The sequence below is a fragment of the Musca domestica genome, unplaced genomic scaffold, assembly GCF_030504385.1.
Source record: "Musca domestica strain aabys unplaced genomic scaffold, Musca_domestica.polishedcontigs.V.1.1 63, whole genome shotgun sequence".
NCBI classification, from domain to species: domain Eukaryota; kingdom Metazoa; phylum Arthropoda; class Insecta; order Diptera; family Muscidae; genus Musca; species Musca domestica.
Genome location: NW_026712370.1, coordinates 2,027,452 through 2,045,922, shown reverse-complemented (window position 1 = coordinate 2,045,922; position 18,471 = coordinate 2,027,452). Strand labels below are relative to the sequence as shown.

Below are 18,471 nucleotides of genomic sequence, written 5' to 3'. Positions count from 1 at the left end.
AGCTATTATTAGAAAACTAACAAACCTTTATACCCAACCATTCAGCAACTTCAATGTCTGAGAAAACAAAACCATTTTAATTTACTTGAAAAATTGTCTGCACTTAAAAAGGGTTCAGTTCGAAAACGAAAAACAAAAGACTTAAGCAACAAACCTCCCCAAAATGATCTCCACCTTTGACATGTTCGAGAGTAGCTTTTCAAAACTCAATGCAAAACCATTCATAAAATCTGCATGGTGTTGTTTTACTACGACATTTTAGTACTATTTTAGTACTAAATTAAAGAGAACCAAAGAGCACATCCAACTCTCACTTCTTTTTGTGCAAATTTGCTTGTTGTTGGCTCAAAACTTGTTCTTTGAAATTTTGTTGGAAAACCATGGCTGCTCGCGAGATATTTAACACCTGCCTAGGCGGCTATACCACGAGCGTTGGCACAACACAAGACGAAGAGAAAAAGAGTATTGTGTGCTCAGACATAGTAGCGTTTAGTTGTTGCTGCCACCATCTCATATCGCCTGTGCTCCAAATGATGCTTTGTGGTTATGTTGAAGTTTCAGTTATAGAGCGACTGTGGTACGTGGTGGTACGTTTCAAAACAAGTTAACGGATAGTAACGACTGAATTGGATTTTTTTTGTTGTGTCTGTGTGTTTTGTTTTGGGCCTTTGCAAAGCTTAACCACCAGGTTGCTACTGTTGGCTAGCCGGTCGGGTTGTATACCTTCAAGTTGCGTTTAACGTTACTCTATTTGGGCCTTCGATGTGGCACTGGTGGCAGTTCTGAGCCATAACGCATTGCAGTGCGCAGACTTGTTTGTCTGCATTTTTGTAACTCTTCGCCAGGCAATAACAGCAACAACACCAAAAGACACAATCAAGACAACTTTCGTGACGCGTCTGCGCTTCTCGGTAATAGAAATTATCTTCTTTGGCAGTACTCCATTTTTTTTTGGTTCGTTCATGTTTAAATAGAATTTTAAAACGAAAAATAAAAAAGAAAAAATCATAAAGAAAAATCTCTAAACTTGAATGAAGGGAGAAGAAAGAAACCAACCTCATTAAAAGAGTGGGAATTTCTTCTCCATAAAGAAAGAATCGTAATTATAAGCAGTAATAAGTGCACGCCACCAGAAAAAAAAATGTGGAACAAAATTTAAATAAATTTTCAAGAAAAAGAAATATTTAAAAATTGCAAAAATAAAATTAATAGATTTGTTCAATTTCAGTTTTTAGAATTTTTTGTGTGTGCGACATCTAACAAATATCTACAAAACCAAAAAACAAAAAAAAAAACCAACAGCATAGCAGCATTCAAGGTGAGTTCAACCAAATAGAATCATATTGAAATAGCCAAATCGAGTCTTGTGAACAAAAAATGGTTTTTATAAAAATACTACCTTCAAAAAAAACTTGTTCTTCTATTCTTGTGAAATTATGAATGCTTTTGATTTATGAATGCATATAATTTGGTTTCAAATAAAATGCTTTTTGGTTATTTTGGTAATACCCCCCCATACAAAAAACCTCAAACATGTGAGTCAAATTCTAGTTTTTGGTAATCGAGAAAGAAAGGAAGAAATAAAACAATTTTATGTACATGTTTTACAAAATCAAGAGATTTGATGGGATTTAATTTTTTTACAATATCGTTTATCGTTCGGTCACTCTCCTTCAGCCTTGCAACTTGTTTTACCAGCTTTCCAATTTCCCTCCATAAAAAGTTTGATTACTTGCACCCTAGTGGTGTAGGAAGGACTGATTTGTTCGTTATGGCATACGTTTTTAGCACATGGGCAATAATGGTACAAGGTCCGTCAACGGATTTTAAACGCTTTTCGAAGAGATACAAATTTATAACCATGGACCATGTCGTGTGCGAAAACCACCTTCTTAAGATCTATCATGATCATAGCAAAAATTATATTTTCGATCGAATTTTTCTACATTTTAAAGAAAAATGAAATTTCTTAGTTACTCCTCTAAATGTTCGTCGTCGACTCTATAAAGTATTCCATATATAAAAATCTATATCCATAAAAGAGGAAAATGTTTGTATGTTTTTTATACCCTCCACCCTACATTAACTTTGTCATTCCGTTTGTAACTCCTCGAAATACTCATGTCAGATCCCACAAAGTATATATATTCTTGATCAGCGTAAAATTCTAAGTCGATTAAGCGTTGCCCGTCTGTCTGTCTGTGTGTTGTAATCACGCTATCTTTCGAACGAATTAAGATAGAAGGCAAAAATTTTGCACACATATTTATTTTTCCAGTAGGCAGGCTGAGTTCGTAAATGGGCCATGTAGGTCCACGTTTTAATATAGCCCCCATATAACGGTACTTCCCGATATTCGGTATTTTGATAATTTTAGCGACATTATTCACCGAAATTGTTTCAAATTAAGTATTTGAAGTTCGAAATGGATACTACAGCCTAAGACAGAAAATTATCTGTGCAGGTCCACATCTTCGTATAGCCCCCATACAACGGTACCTCCCGATATTCGGTATTTTGATGATTTTAGCGACATTATTCAACGGAATTGTTTCAAATTTGGTATTTGAAGTTCGATATGGATACTACAGCTTATGACAGAAAATTATCTGTGCAGGTCTAGGTCTAGGTCTCATTGACCCACAACATGTTTGCAATGATATTAGGCTAACAGTAAAAAACTACACAACAATTTAATTAAGGATACCACGATAAAGTTCAGGGTGAGATAAAAAATCTGCAACAAAGTCAAAATCCATAATTCTTATTTTTTTTTTTTTTTTTTTTGTAATTTTATTGAATAAAAGCAAAAAAAAAATCGGAAATAGCATCAAATTTTAGAATAAGTTAAAATTTGTTCGAATTTGTCAACTTTGGCACGAATTATGGCCTTCCAACGGCCAATGAAACCATTACACGCTGCCCTAATGTTGTTCTGCCGTATTTTGGCCCATTCCCGGTGAAGCGCTTGATTGAGGTTGAGACATAAAAGTCCATCGGATTGCGATCCGGAGATTTTGGTTACCATTGTGCGCTGGAAATTAAGCGATGAATCTCATTTTGTAATCATGCTTTGGTGGTGCGTGCTGAGTGCGATGGTGCTGAGTCCTGTTGGAATGTCCAAAGTCTGCGGCCAAAATGTTTGCGTACCCAAGGCTTTAATACACCCTCCAGAATATTTTCGGGATAATATTCGGTATTTTTTCTGATGCCACGGTCGCTTAATACGAGCGGAGAGCGATCATCGGCTGTTATGGCGGCCCACACCATCACCATGGCCAGCGCTTGAGTTCTGGTAGCCAACCGAAGGTGTGCATTTTCTGCTGACCTCTTTGGGAAATAAACACGATCATTTTGTTTGTTTACAAACTGCTGGACAACGAATGTATTCTCATCGGAGAAAACCAAATTCGACAGTTCACCACTTTCGGCCAAGCGAAGCAACTCTTTAGCGCTTTTAAGTCAGTTTTCTTTCAGCTGCGGTGTAACTTCTTGCACTTTTTGGAATTTCAATGGCTTTACCACGAGCTCATTTTTCAATATTTGCCGAATGAAATATTGCGGTATGTTCAACTCACGAGCCATTTTTCGGCCACTGCGACGCGGATTTCGATCAAGTCGCTTCTTTACCTTTCGAACCATTTCTGCCGATGTTGCTGTTTTCTTCCGTCCACTTCCTTGACGTCGGGCTGCGCTACTAGTATCACGGTAAGGACCGATGGTACAAGACACAAACGATTTATTCAAATTTAAATTCTGGAGTTCTCTAACGATAGCCACTTGTGGTTTTACAGCCAAATATAAGATATCACATTATCACGTTTGAATTAAATCACAAATAACTTTTTTTTCTGAAAAATTCTCAGCAAAATGCTTTTGTACGCTTGTAAACAATATATTGAGCTATCACTGGAATAATTCTAACAGCTGTCGGATGAGTGCGTTAGAAATGACAGCAGTTTTAAGTTGGTTGCAGTTTTTTTTTCATCTCACCCTGTGTTTACCCAGATAAATATAAGTGTAAATGTCTGGTCCAGCTATCCAATACTTTAAGATGATTCCTGAATCCATATTAATAATACTATTGAAAATAAAATTTTAAAATATTGCTATTTGTTGACTGAACCAAATCTTAAAGGACTTATTAAATGGTAGAAGACTGTCAAATTACAATCCTTTCGGACTAGGCATGTGGTCGAAGCATTACATATAGCTGAGAATAGCTATTCTCGCAGTGATATATTCGAGTGTTCCACATTTACGTAAAAGCGCAAAATTTTTAGGAACTCATTTAGCATTTAAATATTAATAAAATCGTGTTTTGAATACTTTCTATTACTTCCTAATTTCTACCGACACACGTCCTTATTTATGGTCTCTTTGATATATACCCATTAATAAGCAACTTTTCCATTTACCGGGTATTTGAAATCTTATCATACCCTACACCACAAGGTGGTCAGGGTATTATGTCTTTGTGCATTTGTTTGTAACAGGCAAAAGGAAACGAGATAGACCCATAGTTCCTTTTGATGATCTGCATAGAATCACATTCTGAGTCGAGTTATGCATGTCCGTCCGTCTGTCCATGTATTTTTGTAAACAAAGTACAGTTCGCATTTATTGCCATATCCAGATGAGTGCACCAAACGTGTAATATCAGCCCGAATTGTATGGAATTTTGCACGTACGATCAGATTGGATCTGAAAATAAGTATGCCAAATTTGATCGAAATCGGTTCAGATATGACTATAGCTCCCATATATATGGTTCATCCGATTTGTTATTTTTGTCCTCCGCAGCCGTAATATGCACTCTGTAACACCAATATTTGGGGAAATATATCAAATACAGCTCAGAAATACATTTGCTAAATTTTATCCAGATCGGTTCAGATTTGGATATAGCTCCCATATATAACTTCGTCCGATTTACCTTTTATTGTGCACCAAACGTCTAATATTTGCCCAAATGGGATGAAATTTGGCACTTACGACCGAATTGAGTCTAGAAGCTAGTATGTAAAATTTGGTGAAAATCGGTTCCGATATAGCTATAGCTCCCATATATACTGTTCATCCGATTTGTCATATTTGTTACCCACAGCCGTAATATGCACTCCGTAACAACGATTTTCAGGGAAATATATCGAATACCCCTCAGAAATATCTTTGCCAAATTTTATCGAGATCGGTTCCGATTTGATATAGCTCCCATATATATCTTTATCCGATTTCAAATTTAATTGTGCACCAAATGGGCAATACAAGTCCGAATTTAAAAGATACAAATGCTTCGGCATATTGAGTCTTTTGAACTTTAAATTATAGTTATAATCATAGCGTGTATGATTGAATTCTCCCATAAAAACTTTTAATTGTTATGTGGAGCTCTACTAAATTAGCAAAGTGGTGTAGGGTATCATAAAGTCGGCCCCGCCCGACTTTAAGGCTTTCTTTACTGGTTTTTTATTATGTCTACCAGATTCATTTTTTCGATTCCTAATGTTGGTACTAAAAAGGACCATCTTATAAGTGTAAGCAAATATACCTTACAAGCTTTTGTAACCTTCACGATACTACTTTTCAACTTGTTAAATGCGACCCCTTACATTTTTGATTTCCTTATTTCCAATTCCACGATTCAACAAACACGACGCTTGCTGGCTTTGATCTTCATGACATTGTTATAGGTTCGGTTTATCGATTTTCAGCATCTGCCAATAATAAGATGTTTTGGTTGTTGTTGCCAGCCACCATTGCAACGACGGTAGCTTAAAGTCAATGAATTCTTTTAAAGGCCTTTTGTAGCGGCAACATCCACGCCATTTCTGGTGGCATCTTTTGCGCTGCATCCATGAATTCATCATTTTAGGCAAAAACATCGATGAACAAAAAAACAAACACAAACCTGTTAACCAAGGTTACACTATTCGTATATAGTAAAAAATGCTGGATCTGATCTTTTGTTTATAGAAAACAAGAAATAAAATAAAACCTGCAATCATAGTTACATCGAATGTTTTGTAGTTTAGCTATTTTGTTTGTTTTATTTTTTTTTTTTTAATTTTTTAAATAAAACCAATGGAAGCCAAGGAATTTTGTTGTGTTTTTTTTTAAGAAAACAAAAGACTTAAGCAACGAACTTGACTTTGAAAAACAATTTTGATGCACCTCAAAACTTATGGGGGCAATGCATTGCGATTACCTTGAATCGTTTGCTTGCCGAGAGAACTAAATGACGAAAAACTTTTGTAAAACAAGATATGTGGGATATTTCTTGGTAGGTGTAGTTTTGTAATTTTCGTCGACATAAATTATAGGTCTAGGAAAATATGGCCGGGGAGTGAACAGCAATTTAGCGATTTATTGCCAATAAACAATAATTATTTTTGACATATGTGTTGGGAGTATACCAGTAATGATGAAATGTTCGACCATTTGTTAGGAGGGAATATTTAAACCAGTAAGGAAAGGTCAAAAGTTGGGCGAGGCCGACTATATAATACCCTACACCATTATGCATATTTATTAGAGCTCACGTAACAAAAAAAAATTATTGGGAATTTATGTGAAGAGATGATACCAACTATGAACCAAATAAAATTGTTGCGTAGAACATGATATAACTTCGAGGAATATTATATTAAAAAATATTTATTGGAGCACTAGATCGAAGGGCCAAGTTTCACTAAATGGTATAATTCGGTTGAGTATGAAAAAATCTATGCAATTTGGGCTGATATTAAGTATATGGTGAGAAATAATCGTAAAATCGAATGAAGATGTATAACGAAGCTATATAAAAATCTGAAATGATCTCGACCAAATTTGGCAGAGGTATTTTCGAAGATTGTCGGATGTGTCCCGATATCAAATACCATTGTTGTGGAGTGCATATTACGCATGTGAGGGACTTTAACACCAAATCGGATGAAACATATATATGAGACCTATAGCCAAATTTTAAGAACATGATTCTAGGCTGAATTCGGTCGGAAATGCCAAAATTCGCTCCATTTGGGCTAATATTAGCCATTTGGTCCTGACAAAATTTTAAACACTAACTTCTGAGCTGTATCTGATACCTGGTACCAGAGATTTTGCTTGTGGGTTGCATATTACGCATGTGGGGGACTTAAAACACCAAATCTCCGAAAGTGGTGAACTGCCGAATTGTTATCGCAAAAATATTCAGGAGGGGGACTCAGTACCTTCGCACTCAGCACGCGCCACCCAAGAATGGTTACTAAATAAGCTTCCTCGCTTCATTTCCAGCGCACAATGGCCACCAAAATCTACGAATACCAATCCGTTGGACTATTGTGTCTGGAGTATTTTGCAAAGCAAAGTTGGCACTAAAAAATACCAAAGTGTCAATCACCTGAAGCAAGCTCTTGGCCGGGAATGGGCCAAAATTCCGCAGAACAACATTCGGGCAGCGAGTGACGGTTTCATAGGCCGTTTGAAGGCCATAATTCGTGCCAAAGGTGACCAATTCAAACAAATCTAAATTTATTCTAAAATTTGATGCTATTGCCGAATTTTTTGCTTTAATTCAATAAAATTAAAAATTATGGCATTTGAGTTTGTTGCAGTTTTTTATATCAGCCTGTATATCCAAATTTGAACACTTGTGAGGGACTAAAAACCCCAAATCGTATGAATATGGATGCTATAGCTATATCTGAATCGATTTTCACCAAATTTGTAGTACTTGTTTCTAGGATAAATTCAGTCGGAATTACCAAAATTCAGCCCATTTGGGCTGATACTATCCATTTGGTGCCCAAAAAATCTAAACTCGGAAAACGATATGTCGGGAGCTACATCCAAATCTGAACCGATCATGACAAAATTTTAAACACTTATTTCCAAGATTTTGGTTGTGGAGTACATATTACGAATTTGAGGGACTTAAAACCCCAAATCCGATGAAACATGTATATGGGAGCTATAGCTGCATCTGAACTTGATGTACTTGCTTCTAGACTGAATCCGGTTGGATGTGCCAAAATTCAGGTCATTTGGACTGATATTGGCCATTCGGTGCACAATTAACCTGAGATCGGTGGAAAAAATGTATAGAAGCTATATCTAATCTTAAACTGACTCTCTCTAATCTCAATAGGGTTCGTCCTTGGGCCAAACAAATATTGTTTGGAAAATTTCATCTCAATCGAATAATAAATGCGACCTGCATTTTGTCAACAAAAACACATGGACAGACGGATGGGCTTGCATAAATATACTCAGAAAGTGATTCTATGAAGATCCTCAAAAATCACTATGTGTCTATCTCGCTTCCTTCTCCATTTTACAAACAGATGCGGAACGACGTAATACCCTTACCCCTATGTGGTGTAGGGTATAAAAAGGTTGAGTGACTGATAAAGCAAAGCAAGAATTTTGAAAAAGTAGTCTGGGTTTTGGGAAACTCTCAGGATAAAGTATTTAACAAAATTTTACTCGATTTTTTGGGGTTTTGATTTACAGCAGACCCCGGTTTTACCATTAAGATTTAAAAACTCTTTTGTAAAAAAATGTATTATTTCTGGGAAATGCTTGAGTTTTTTTTACACCCTACATCAAAGTATGGAGGCTACATTAAAATTGCGATTCTGGTTGTGACTTCTCGAAATAAGGATTTTAGTCCCAACAAAGTGTATATGTTTATTTCTGATTAGCATAAGATTCGTCCACGCGCCAATAGTAATCCACATCTAGGGGACCAAGGCAATCAATCATCAATTTTAAGACTTTTACTTTAGCCGTTACCATGGTCATTGATGAAACCATCACTCAGTCAGTCATCTTAACAACCAATGCCCAAATTAAATTATTAACCATTAATTATTATATTAGTTTCCCCCCTAATTATATATATACTTGTTTGTTTAACACAAATCTAATTTTTAAACACATACTTATTATTTCCAAAACCAACTGACATCTATTTCCAAACAGATTTTGTCAAAATCTCTGGCCTTACCATATTTAGAAAGTTCCCAACAAATGAAAAAAAAATGCGGCTTTTCAAGAGATTTCACTGAAATCCCAAACCGTTCTACACGCTTGTGTGTGTTTTCGTTAAAATATTAAGAATGTACATAAATTAACATAACCCAGTATGGACATTAACAATCATCACAAGAGCTCTAATGAATATTTTCAAGTTGTCAAAAAGCTGACTGTCTGTCTGTCTGTCGGGCTTGTTGAGATGATGATGTTTGATGAGAATTTGTTTTTGTGAACAAGGTTTCGCTTTCAAAAAAATGTGTTTGATAACTGGTTTTCTTTAAATGGATGTTATTTAGGCGATCTTTGTTGGATTCTTTTGCTAAAAATAATTCTAATTATTTGAAGAGGGTAATGTGGGGTTGTTATTGATGAAACTTATGAAAAAAGTGTGAGATTTTGGATGTGGATGAATATATAACCTAGCTAAGCCATAGATTGAGAAGAGTACAAAAGATTGTGGAAAGGTTGAATAAAAATTCGGACATACGACATAGAAGATAAATTTGAAGAATTCAGTGCCCTGTTTAAGTACGGATTGCGATAGTATTGATATTGCTATTAGCAACCATGAATTTTAGTTGGAAAACACAATATTTTTAGCTTATCTCGTACCACAGCTTCTTGTCGATTGCTTCAAAATTTGACATTTTTAGTGAAATCTGTATACATCAGCAAATTTTAGAATAAGTTTAGATTTGTTCAAATTGGTCGCTTTGGCATGAATTATGGCCTTAAAACGGCCAATAAACCCGCTGTCCAATGCTGCTTTGCGGTATTTTGGATATTTGCATGCCCAAGGCTTTAATACACCCTCCAGAATATTTTCACCATAATATTCGGCATTTATTCTAATGCCATGGTCGATTAATACGAGCGGAGAACGACCATCGGCTGTTATGGCGGCCCACACCATCACCATGGCCGGCACTTGAGTTCTGGTGGCCAACAGAAGGTGCACACTTTCAGCATACCTTGGACATTCCAACAGAACACCATCGCACTCAGCACCATCGCGCCACCCAAGAATGGTTATAAAATGTGGTTCCTCACTTCATTTCCAGCGCACAATGGCCACGAAAATCTGCAGTTGCAGTTTTTTTATCTCACCCTGTATATTCTTGATCAGCATAAAATTCTATGCGATGTCCGCCCCTCTGTGGAAATCACCATAGCTTCCGAACGAAATGAAGTTGCTTGATAAAATTTTACTCAAATGTATATTTTTTTATCTTCAGAACTTTAAGTATTGAAAATGGGCCATGTAGGTCCACGTTTTGGTACAGCCCCCATATAATGGTACCTCCGTATTTTCGGTATTTTGGTGATTTAAGTGGAATTATTCACCGGAAACGTTTCAAATTGGGTATTTAAAGTTCGTAATGAATACTACAGCCTATGACAGAAAATTGTCGGAGCAGGTCCACGTCTTCGTATAGCCTCCATATAACGGTACCTCCCGATATTCGGTATTTCGATGATTTAAGCGGAATTATTCACCGGAAATGTTTCAAATTTGGTATTTAAAGTTCGTAATGAATACTACAGCCTATGACAGAAAATTGTCGGAGCAGGTCCACGTCTTCGTATAGCCCCCATATAACGTTACCTCCCGATATTCGGTATTTTGATGATTTTAGCGACATTATTAATCGGAATTGTTTCAAATTTGGTATTTGAAGTTCGTAATGGATACTACAGCATATGATAGAAAATTGTCTGTGCAGGTCGACGTTTTGGTATAGCCCCCATGGTTCCTCCTTATATTCGCTATTTTTATGATTTTAGCGACATTATTCACCGATTTTTTTCAAGTTTCACATTTGAACGCCCACGTCTTCGTATAGACCCTAATATAACGGCTACATTCGGTATTTTTAGGATTTTAACATAATTTTAAACGGATTTTATTTTTGTTCGAAAAATGGTGGAGGGTATTCAAAGCTCGACCCAGCCGAACTTATAGCTTTTTCAATTCTTTTAAGATAAAATCTATCTATTATCATTTACCTGCACAAACCCCAATTGGCAAATTCTATATGACGAAAAATTGTGGATAAAATCATTAAAATGCAAAAAGTCGGTATACCTAATATTATATGGATGCTATACTGGAACAATATTGAACATTATCATCCAAAGGGTTAGAGTCTACAAAACATTCCAACAACTGTACTAGCCGGAAGTGTAATTTTTTTTAGCTGAGAAAGGTTCTTACGAGGAAAGAGTTCTCCATTTTCTCCACCTCCCTCACCAATAAACCAATCATGTAATTGCTTGATATAAATCAGGAAATATTTCATATTTGTTTTATTTTGTAGATATTTGCTAAATTCATAATTGGGCGAGTACGTTTCAACGCATATGACATAAGTCAAAAGGCAACTCCTATAGGATCCACCCTTATTTCAAAAATTCTTTATAAAAATCTGACATCATAAATAAACAACGCCCATAAAAAGCCATACCAAGTTGAAATATATTTTGCAAATAAATTTTTTTGTTCAATATACCAAGACTACTAGCCACAAATTCAAACAAAAACACCAAAAACTAACAACATCAAAACAACACGAGCCCCACCAAACCCATCATCTACCGTTTGCTGTTAGAAATTCTTCTCATATCTTCAAAGTATGAGAAGATAGATATAGAGAGAGAACGAAAAATGGGTCACAAGGGGTTTTGTGTGGCTGTGGTTTAGAAAAACAAACAACAATGCTGATGATGATGATCATCGTCAGTCGTCAGTAAGCCAAGAGTTGGCATATTTTACCACAACCCAACTAATGTCTAATGTTGTGGGTAAAAAAAAATTATGATAAAAAAAAAACGCTGACTACCTTAATTACAGCCAAAACAAAAAGATGAAGTACATACAAACAATTTCAAAAAATAAAACAAAAAAATGCACGAAAAAATCTTCTTGCAGCCACATAAATTCCACCACAATTTTAATGAGATTCATTTATTCTGATCACTTGCCCAAACCGTCAAACAACCAGAAAAAATTAGGTTTTCATAAAGTCTTGGCAATCTCAATTTCCTCTGGCTTCATCGTTTTTGGCCTCTGTGTGTGTGTGTGTGTTATTGTCGCCGATCACTGAACCATGGGAAAGCTTAATTTTTCATTTTGGCTAAATTTATTGTACACTTTTATGTTATGAGATAATTTGAGGAACGCTTGAAAAATACAACAAACAAATAGAAAGAAAACGCCATCAACTCCCAGTGATTTTTATGGGTGCGTTATTTACATGAGTAATTTTCGCATAATGAAAACAAAAGACTTAAGACACAAACATGATGTTTATTTATCCCCCTTCTCAAATGACAAACATAAAATCGCATAACCAACGTTTTTATACCCTCCACCATAATATGGAGGGTATATTAACTCTGTCATTCCGTTTGTAACTCCTCAAAATACTCATGTCAGACCCAACAAAGTATATATATTCTTGATCAGCGATTTAGCCATGTCTGTCTGTCTGTCCGTCTGTCTGTTGTAATAACGCTATCTTTCGAACAAATTGAGATAGAAGGCTAAAATTTTGCACACATGTATATTTTGCCAGTAGGCAGGTTAAGTTCGTAAATGGGCCATGTAGGTCCAAGTTATCATATAGCCCCCATATACCGTACCCCCCGATATTCGCTATTTTAAAGATTTTAGCGACATTATTTACCGGGATTGTTCAAATTTCTCATGTGAAATTCGTAATGGATACTTCAGCCCATGCCAGAAAATTGTCTGTGCAGGTCCACGCCTTCGTTTAGCCCCCATATAACGGTACCCCCTGTATTCGGTATTTTGATGATTTTAGCTACATTATAAACAGATTTTTCTTCAAGTTTCGCATTTAAATATTGTAATAACTTATGACAAAAGTTGCCTATGCAGGTCTACGTCGTCGTATAGGCATTTGGTATTTTTAAGATTTTAACATAATTTTAAACGGATTTTATTATTATTTTTTTTTTTTTAATTTTTTTTTGGAAAAATTCGTACCAAATGGTGGAGGGTTTTAAAAGTTCGACCCGGCCGAACTTACAGCTTTTTTATGTGTTTTTTTTTTTCGCCATGGTAAGTAAATATGTGATGATGTTTTGAAATGATTTTCGAAATATTTACACGCCACTTAAGAAGGAAGTAAACTTAATTAAGCTGGCGAATGTAACATTAAGTTATGGCAAATGTAAATGTCTTCCAATCATAGTGTTTGAGTAACAATTTCAATCATAAATAGATGGGTCGATAAGGATTGCCCCAATTTCATACCCATACCATAATTGTTTGATTTTGTTTTGGTAAATTTTATTTTCCCACAAAATTTTTCAGAGTCTCCATAATACAATTGTAAATTCTTATACCAGCCAATAAATGCAAATAAAATTTATATTGCCAATAAAAGTAGCCATACACGTAATCCAATCACATAAACATCGTTAATGCCAAAAGTCACAGCTGTGTGAGCCATTGCTTGATTGCACTGGACAGTCATTGAGTCATTGCAACATTTTATGGAGTCATGTAAAGTGATTTTCTCTGAAAAGTACTTGTAAAGTTGAAACAACGGTACTTGTTTATTATCCTCACAATTTCAATAATAAAGTGTCATAAATATTTTGACTGGGGTAAACAAATTCAATAAAAGTTTTAAATGAATTGTTTTTTTTTTTTTAATGGGTTCTTTATAAAAGTGATGATATATTTATGGTTTCTGTTTCTTTTTTTGAATGACGTTAGTCAAAAACAAATATAATAATTTTTAAAACGGAAACATTGAGCACAGGTAGCTATGAGTATTTAAGAATGAACATGTGTTAAAAACAGTGCTGTAAAAATATTTTCAAAATCAAGTCAAATGTCCTAAATTTTCGGCAAGTCTAAATAGTATATGAATTTAAAACAAGTTAAAAAGCAGTAAGTTCGGCCGGACCGAACTTTGAATGCCCTCCACCATTTGGAACGAATTTAAAAATTTTCAAAAAATAAAATTCTTAAAAAATTCTGTTAAAATTTTAAAAACACCAAATATAGCCGTCTATTGGGGTCTATACGACGTGGACCTACATAGGCATTGTTTGTCATAAGCCATTACCATATTCAAATTAGAAACTTGAAATTAAATCATCAAAATATCGTATACAGGGATAATAATAATTATAACTCTTATAAAATGCGATGTAAGAGTCCGATTGTCTTTTAATTACACACATCACAATATTTGTATTAACCCAAGTTCTGGGGTGAAGATGGAATATATCGGTCCACTTCTTCTGGTTCCTCCCCCACAAAAGGTCAACATTTTGAATATCCATGAAGCTCATAAAATGCGAAATTAACATCAGATTCCATTCAGACTTGGCACATCTCAATATTTTCATAAACACAGAATCTGTTATAAAGAAGGTGGACATCGGACCGTTTCTTCTGGCAACTCCCTTACAAAGGGTCAAAATTTTGAATAACCAAAACGATCATAAAATCCGACATGAACATTCGGTTCTCTTCAAATTTCACACATCGATTTAAAAAAAAAAACGATATTAATATCTAATTCCATTTCAGACTTGGTACATATCAATATTTTCATCAACTCAAGGTTTGTTATAAAAATGGTAGAGATCGGACCATTTCTTATGGTACCTCTCCCACATTGGGTTCAAGATTTGAAAAACAAAACGCTCAAAGAAAGCGAAAAAAGTATCCAACTCTCTTCAAATTTCACACATACGTAAGTATGTAACCAATATTGTCCAAAACTGGCGAATCGCAATATTTATATCATATTTATTTAGGACCGATACGAAATGGATTGTCATCAGCAACTTGAATAATTATAACACAAGTCAAAATATATTTAAATAATCATACATTGGGTGAGGGTATACATCTGTCAGCTAAACCGACTGATACTTTTTAACTTGTTTTGATATCAAATAAATACGGTATCGAAATGAATCTTTCATCTGCATATTTTCTAGATGAAAATTACAATTTAAATTATTTCGACATCAAAAATAAATTTGCAAGTCTTTACAAAAAAGAGATCATTTAGTACAAATTTGGCAATTTCAAAAAAATAAAATCCGTTAAAAATTCTGTTAAAATCTTAAAAATTCCGAATGCTTATACGACGACGTGGACCTGCATAGGCAACTTTTGTCATAAGTTATTACAATATTTAAATGCGAAACTTGAAGAACAATCTTTTTATAATGTAGCTAAAATCATCAAAATACCGAATATAGCGGGTACCGTTATATGGGGGCTATACGAAGACGTAGACATGCACAGACAATTTTCTGTCTTAGGCTGTAGTATCCATTACGAACTTCAGATACAAAATTTGAAATAATTCCGGTGAATAATGTCGTTAAAATCATACAAATACAGAATATCAGGAGGTGCCGTTATGCAAAAAAGGTGGACCTACATCGCCCATTTTCAATACCAAAAGTCCTGCAGACATAATATACATTCGAGTAAAATTTTATAAATCTATTTCATTTCGTTCCGAGGCTAGAGTGATTTCCACAGACGGATAGACGGACACAAGGACGGATATCGTTAAATCGAGATAGAATTTTATGCTGATGACGTATACAGGGTAAGCTAAAAAAACTGCAACTATGTCAAACGCCATAATTGTTACATTTTATTGAATGAAAGCAAAAAATGTCGGTAATAGCATCAAATTTTAGAATAACTTTAGATTTGTTCGAATTGGTCACCTTTGGCACGAATTATGGCCTTCAAACGGCCAATGAAAACGTCACACGCTGCCCGAATGTTGTTCTGCTGTATTTTGGCACATCGTGGGTGATCGACACTTTGGTATTTTTTAGTGCCAACCTTGCTTTCCAAAATACTCCAGACACAATAGTCCAACGGATTGGTATTCGGAGATTTTGGTGGCCATTGTGCGCTGGAAATGAAGCGAAAAATCTCATTTTTTAACCATTCTTGGGTGGCACCTGCTGAGTGCGATGGTGATGAGTTCTGTTGGAATGTCCAAGGTCTACGGCCAAAATGTTTGCGTACACAAGGCTTTAGTACACCCCTCAGAATATTTTCGCGATAATATTCGGCATTTATTCTGATGCCACGGTCGATTATAACGTGCGGATAGCTATCATCAGCTGTTATGGCGGCCCACACTATCACCATGGCCGGCGCTTGAGTTCTGGTGGCCAACCGAAGGCCAGCTGACATCTTTGGCAAGTAAAAAACGAGCTCATTTTTCCATATTTGCCGAATGGAATATTGCGATATGTTCCGCTCACGAGCCATTTTTCGGCCACAGCGACGCGGGTTTCGATCAAGTAGTTTCTTTACTTTTCGAATCATATCTGCTGATGTTGCTCTTTTCTTCCGTCCACTTCCTTCACGTCGGGCTACGCTACCAGTATCACGGTAACGAGCGATGGTACGAGGCACAAAAGACTTATTCACCTTTAAATACTGGAGTACTCTAACGATAGCCACTTGTGGTTTTCCAGCCAAATATAAATAAATCACACTATCACTCTTGAATTCCATCACGAATAGCATTTTTTCTGGAAAATTCTCACCAAAATGTTTTTGTACGCTTGTAAACAATATAATGAGCTGTCGCTGGAATAATTTTAAAAGCTGTCGGACGAGTGACATAGAAATGACAGCATTCTGAAGTTGGTTGCAGTTTTTTCATCTCACCCTGTATACATCCAGCCTTGAGTTATGATTATTCAAACTGTTGAACCTTTATAGAGGAGGTTTCGGAACAGTTGGCGAATATTGACCAAATCGTATCTGACGTAAGACTGATAAAAATATTACAACGTGCCAGATTTGAACTATATCGACTACTTCCTATACTTTATATGAGATATGTGCAAATTTTTGAAAATTTTTTGAGGTACCAGATATAGCGGACCGAAGTATTCCATTTCCATACTTCATCTAATACAGATACAAATTTTGGTATGTGCAAAATTTGAAGGAAATCGAACATTTATATCCAATATAATGCGAAATCATAAATTCCGATAAATTACATATTCATGTCAGATTTCTGGTTAAAAGAAAAATTTAGAATAAAAAAAATAGAAAAAAAGTTGTAAAGAATAACCGACTTATTTCGCAAGTTATGACAGACATAAGCATAGGAAATTGTGATCCTTTGTGGGTGTGGTACCACAAGGGGTTGGTAGACAGCTATAATCTTGAAAACAGATCTTGCGGTAGCAAAAATATTTGGATGTGTCAAATTTGAATAAAGTTAGATGCTTATTTCGTTTTCTTTGAGCGTTTTGTTTTTCAAAATCTTGAACCCTATGTGGGGGAGGTACCAGAAGAATTTATCCGATCTCTACCATCTTTGTAACAGATATTGTGTTGATGGAAATATTGAGATGTACAAAGTCCGAATAGAATCTGATGTTGATTTCGCGTTTTATGAGCATCATGGATATTCAACATTTTGACCCTTTGTGGAGGAGGTACCAGAAGGAGTGGACCGATATATTCCATCTTCACACCAGACCTTGGGTTAATAAAAATATTGTGATGTGTGTTATTTTAAGACAAACGGACATTTACACCACATTTTATAAGAATTATAATTATTCCAAATTTTGACTCTTTGTGGGTGAGATACTTGATAGAGTGGACCGATATTGTCCATTTGCGCGCCTGACCTAGCACTGATGCAAATATTAGGATTAGCAAAGTCGGATTATCTGTGCAGTAAAGTACTTTTTTGAAAATATTGCCTATATCCGAACTCGATCTAAATTTGATAATAATATTACGATTTACCAAGTTTAGACCAAATCAAATACTCCCTTCGAGAATTATAATGCGCACCAGTCAGCTGACAGACGGACGGACATCGCCAGATCGACTCCAAGTGTCCTGAAATGGATTTAGTCCAAGGAGACCTAGCATCTAAAACCGTTATTTCGATTAGCCACGTTAAGGCCGTATCAAATGATATGTACTCTCTCTTGCCACATGGCTGAGGCTATAAAAACACCATTTGAACAAAAAGCGTTCGTTTTCCCGTACATAAAAGTCCAAAAATTCATAAAAATATTTACAGTTTAATTATCGACAATTTCCTTGAGAGCAAGAGATGTCAACATTAGTTACCCCATCATGCTTATAAAATCGTAGATAATTTTAATTTCCTTTCTTTGTCCATTTGAAATGTTATTATTTGTTCCCATACAATCCAAAAACTATAGCACTTCATTTTTTTTTGAAATGTTTATGGCCTATCATTAAAAGAAATGACAACACAGGGAGAATGGTAATTAAATGAAATTATTCTATGGCAGTACAATGACCGGCTGTGAAAAAGGCAGATTATGAGAGATTTTTTTGGTGTCTCTTGAAAAGAGTGTTCACAATTGTTGCGAATGTTCGTAGCCAATTTGGACGATGGCAATGTTGGTGGCAAC

At 35.4% G+C, this 18,471-nt stretch overlaps 1 protein-coding gene across 1 annotated transcript in view; it reads left to right on the top strand.

Moving 5' to 3' along the window:
• Window positions 1-568: 568 nt before the first annotated feature.
• Window positions 569-18,471, top strand: part of LOC101887818 (protein artichoke) — a 64,326-nt gene continuing 46,423 nt past the window's right edge. The window contains exons 1-2 of the mRNA XM_059129569.1: window positions 569-911; window positions 1,229-1,318. The gene's annotated coding sequence lies outside the window, so the exon portion shown is untranslated. The remainder of the gene's footprint in view (window positions 912-1,228; window positions 1,319-18,471) is intronic.